This window comes from Vespula vulgaris, chromosome 16, assembly GCF_905475345.1.
Source record: "Vespula vulgaris chromosome 16, iyVesVulg1.1, whole genome shotgun sequence".
NCBI classification, from domain to species: Eukaryota; Metazoa; Arthropoda; class Insecta; order Hymenoptera; family Vespidae; genus Vespula; species Vespula vulgaris.
In genome coordinates this window covers 1,332,501-1,337,591 of record NC_066601.1, presented here as the reverse complement: position 1 = coordinate 1,337,591, position 5,091 = coordinate 1,332,501, and the positions used below count along the sequence as shown (strand labels likewise).

At 26.9% G+C, this 5,091-nt stretch overlaps 1 protein-coding gene across 5 annotated transcripts in view; it reads right to left on the bottom strand.

Moving 5' to 3' along the window:
- Positions 1–1,886: 1,886 nt before the first annotated feature.
- The window catches only part of LOC127069636 (ras-specific guanine nucleotide-releasing factor 2-like), a 71,285-nt gene continuing 68,080 nt past the window's right edge, over positions 1,887–5,091 (bottom strand). For all 5 annotated transcript variants that reach the window (XM_051006837.1, XM_051006833.1, XM_051006838.1 and 2 more), the window contains one exon: positions 1,887–5,091. This exon is cut by the window's right edge and continues 5,676 nt beyond it. The gene's annotated coding sequence lies outside the window, so the exon portion shown is untranslated.

Genomic DNA, 5,091 nt, shown 5'->3' with positions numbered 1-5,091 from the left:
CCTGTAAGGTTTTCTTTTTTAAGAGCTTGCGAGTCGAGTCGAGCCGATACTACTGCTTTACGACAAACGGAAGGAAAATGAATGTGTACGCCAACAGCAGAACACGAGACTTCTCTATATCTATCTATCTATCTTTCTCTCTCTCTCTCTCTGTCTCTCTTTCTCTTTTTCTATCTTTCTCTCTTTTCGTTTGTTTCTTATTATCTTTCTTTTTTTCTCTGTTTTCTTACTTTTTCTTAATTCATCATCACAGGGAAAAGTAAAAGAAAAATGTTGGTGTTAATGTCACGCTGCATTCTTGTCAGAACTGAAAGAATTTCTTCAAATTATTTCCTCTCGTTATCGAAGAAACATTTTCTTACTAACGAACACCTTTTTAACTTTTTTTTTGGAATATACATCTTGGTCGAAGAATTAGATATTAAATGTTTATATATATATATTTATATATTTATTATATATATAAATGTTTATAATATATATATATATATAAAGATTGTATATATACATGTATATATTTTATATGTATGTATATTTGGGGTGTTAAAAGAATGAAGTAAAATTGATGATTGAAAATATGGATTTATTGTAAAGTATGTCAGGCGTTCGTGAAAATAATTTTTATTCTTTTCAAAAGAAGAAAGATATATAAAGATATATGTATATATAATAAATATGTGTATAGTAATTTAGTTATTTTTTTAGTAAAATAGAAGGTATTATGATAAAGTAATTCTTTTATTATTTCTATTTCTTTTGTCTTTAATATTTATTATATAAATATTAATGTTTTTAAAGTGTCTGTGAAGAAATAGTAAAGAAAATAAAAAATAATTTATAACTACAGTAATTTAATTTAATATATATATATATATATATATATATATATATATATATATACACATAGACAAAAATTTAGGTTTTAATTAATATAATACAACAAATTATGATAATGTAATTTTTCTATTATTTTCACTTTTTAATATTTATTCTATATCTTTTATAGAATTTCTTTTTATTATTTACCTTCTTCTTTACGAAAGAGTTTACGAAACAATAAAAAGTACTTCCTTCAATGTTTTATTCTATAACACAATTTTTTCTCAATGTCCAAGAAAATATATATACATACGATATAGAACTTATAATGTATATAACTTACTACAAATACAATTTAATCCTTATTATTAATTTGGTGTCAACGAAATGAAATAAAATTATAATAAAACGATACAGAATATAGACATATTATAAAGAACGTCAGATATTCGCGAACAAAAATTTTTATTCTTTTCAAAAAAAAAAAGAAAGAACGAAAAGGAAAAAGATCAAATGATCCTCTTCCAATGAAGACTATTGTAAAAGGAGAAAGAGAGAAAGAGAGAGAGAGAGAGAGAGAGAAAGTGCTGCCAAAGCGATGGCCATTTTGTGATATCGCGTGTTCAACTACAATAACTAAGTGTTACGGTTCTTGGTTCGTTATCCACTTAGTTGGCGTAATTACACGCTGGATTAAGCTTGCACATTCGGTAAATAAACTGGCAGTTTATTCGAAAGTACCAGCAATTTCAACGAGTCCGTGACATCGAACGAGTGTTATCCGATCGTCAGCCATTATCGTTTGGGTTTTGCTACTTTTCGTATCGTGGTGCTAATCACGCTCGAATATCGGCTCATGCATTTATCAGATTTTGACTTTAGAATGGCATAAATAAGAAGGAGAATCAACAAAGAGGATTTGATATTTATTTTCTGGAAATTTTAATTTTTGTTCTTTCTTTTTTTCATACGTTCGCATGATTTTTAAAAATCGATTATTTAATAATATCAATTAGAAGGGATGGAAAATAAAGGGATCGTGGATAGTTAAAATAACGTCACTTACGTTATCTACAGAAGAATATTTTCTATTTTAATGTATCCAGACCGAAGATATAAAATGTTTGATAGACAATAAACAGCATTAACGATTAATGTATAATATTCAAAGATATAGATATTAGCCCACCTTTTTTTTTCTTTTTCTTTTATTTGTTTTGCCGTCTTTTGCTTTGTTATTTATTTATTTTTCGTTTCGTCAGAACAAGAAAGATCATAGGTTTTATATTTTTCATTTGTTAATAATATTGTTGCAGTATTTTCGTAAATTTTTTTTTCGTCTCTTTTACATATATCTCGTAGTATTATTTTTTGTTTTTTATTTTTCAATTCAATTCAATTTAAATTTAAATTTAAATTTAATATAATTCAGTGCAGATTAAATTAGTACGATTTTGTTTGTTTATTTCTTATTTGTTGTTATTATTGTTTTACTGTTAGTTAGCTTATAAATATATGTAACATTAAAATCTCGATTGAATCATAGATAACATTTAGAACAACAGCTAAACCTCGATTGCTTCGGCCATTCGTCTCGTGTAACTATCGTTCGTCTTTCGAAGATTATACACTCTTACCGAGTTGTACATTTATTTCTTTTTTTTTTTTTTTAACTTTTTTATTCCTTTTTTTTTGATTCTCTGTTTTAACGAGGTTATCGGTATAATACGATTAGGTTAATAATATCACTTACACAGTATGTCGAGAAGGAATATCGAGAGAGGAAAATGTCGAAAAACGTCGATATAATATAACGTATTACGAAGAAACGATTTGTCGATAATATAAGCATATATGTAAAATTGAATCATATATATATATAATTTCAATTTTATTTTCAAATTATAATCTAAAATACGTCTACTCTTATAATAAAAAGTAACTTAAATCGATTGGCTCGGACAATAGAAGTGCAAAGTTTTCGTACTTCGTAGTTTATTCGAATGAAAAATCGAAAGTTAGGAGCTTCTTTTATAATTCTAGGATAAAGTGAAAAGTACGTTTGAAAAATTAATTGGCTCTCGTTAATGGCGAATCGTTTCTTCGAACTGAAAAAATATATATATAAAAAGGAATAAAAAAGAAAAGAAAAGAAAAGAAAAGAAAAGAAACAAAGAAAACGAAAAAAAAATTAAACCCTTATTATTCGCTATCGCTTTTATTCGTTCTCTATTCCCTGTGTAAGCGGTTTGATATATTTAATTAACATTTACTCACAACCAGCTGATGATTTGTGATCGATTAATAATCCCGCTTAGTTTTAACTAGAATATCTCGAAAAGGAACGTCGATAAAGTATGTAACTCAGGCTTAATGCCTTTTTTTGTGATTTTCTCGTTTTGCAGTCTCATTTACATATGCGAGATAAACACGAAACACACGTTTCGTAATTTTATTAACGCGTTTCGTCATATTATCTTATCTTTTCCCTTATCTTTCACGTATGTATATATATATATATCTTTTTTTGTTTTCCTTAAATTTTTTTTCTTTTTCTTTTAATTTTTCCTTATTATAAATCATAGAGTGCCTCAACTAATAATACATATATATATATATTTTTTTTTTCAAGAGATTATATATGTATAATGTAAAGATATCGAAATAGATTTCGCATTTTCGAGGACTTTTTATTTATTTTTTAATAGTTCACACACAAATCTGATTTATATTCGTGACACGACGAAAGCAAAATTTGGAAAAACTTTGAAGATATTCGATAGGATTAACGCTACATCGATAATGTAGCGTATGGATCGCTAAAAGATCGAAAGCTTAGGAAACGTGCGTGTCCTTTTTTTTAAATTTCATTATAATTTTTTTTTTTATACGCTTTTTTCTTCTTTTTCTTTTTTTTTCCTTTTTGCTTAAACGCACCCTTATATTATAATATCTCGAAGGTAAGAAGACAGTCAGGAATATCTGAGTGTAATCACGTCTCTAGTAGATACCGATAAGTCGTAAGCAGATATTATTATATTTTTGAAATTTTTTAATTAGAATAATCTTTTGAATTTTATTGTATAATTAAGCCGCTCACACGTGATATGTAAAGCAGATTAAATATTCCTTTCCCTGTCTCTTTTTTTTTTCTTTTCTTTTCTTTTTTTCTCTCTATTTTTTTCTCTTTTCTTTTTTTGTTTGTTTTTTTTTTTTTTTTTTTTTAGGAGAATCTTTTCAACTCGCGCTGAAGTTTTGCCCATCTGCATGTTTATCCGTAGCACAAATACTTTATTTTTCTATTGTTTCAGGCAAAACGATATTTTTTAATGAAATGAATAAATATATAAATAAGTAAATAGCGATTTAAATTTGAACACAGAAAGAGAGAAAAATAAAGATATCGTTTTGTACGATTTGAAATTACTACTATTTCTTATTTATTGTTTTCTTGATCGAATATGTCTATTCACAAAAATACATGAAAGTAAATCATTAAATAAACATATACATCCGTAAATATGTATATAAGATAAATATATATATTTATATATCATGATTATTAATACTCCGTTTGTGTTTTTCTCGTTTTCTCTTTATCTTTCTCTTTCTCTCATTCCCTACCTCTTTCTCTCTCTCTTTCTCTTTCTCTCTCTTTCTCTATCTTTCTCGAACAAGAGCATTCCAGTAAGTTTTGATTGCCTGCAGTAAAACTTTCCCATAGATATCTATAGAACTGGATAATATAATTCTCGCAAGTTGTCGATAATGAAACTGTTCGACGAGAGCTTTTCCTCTTGAGACGTGCTCGATACTTTTCTCGAAGTGCATCGAATAATATTTGTATATATACTTGTTTATACGTAACTTGCAGCTCGACCCATAAGCAGATACGATGTTATAAGAGAGACGTGTGAAATAGAGAGAGAGAGAGAGAGAGAGAGAGAGAGAGAAAGAGAGAGAAGAAAAGTCGATATATTTAAAACCGAGAAGACGAAAACGATGAAATTAACACAAATTATGATTTAAACTTCTCCATTATTTCTTGAATATATATATATATATATATATATATATATATATATATATATATTCTATATACATCTATATGTATGTATGTGTATGTGTGTAATTTTTTGTTTGATCGAAAGAAATAAACGAATCGAGGCACAGCCTCTTATTTCATTCCTTTTTCTCTTATTTCTTTTCCTCTTTTCCCTTTTTTATTTCCTTTTTCTTTTTTCTTTTTCTTTTCTAACGAACCTTTTATCG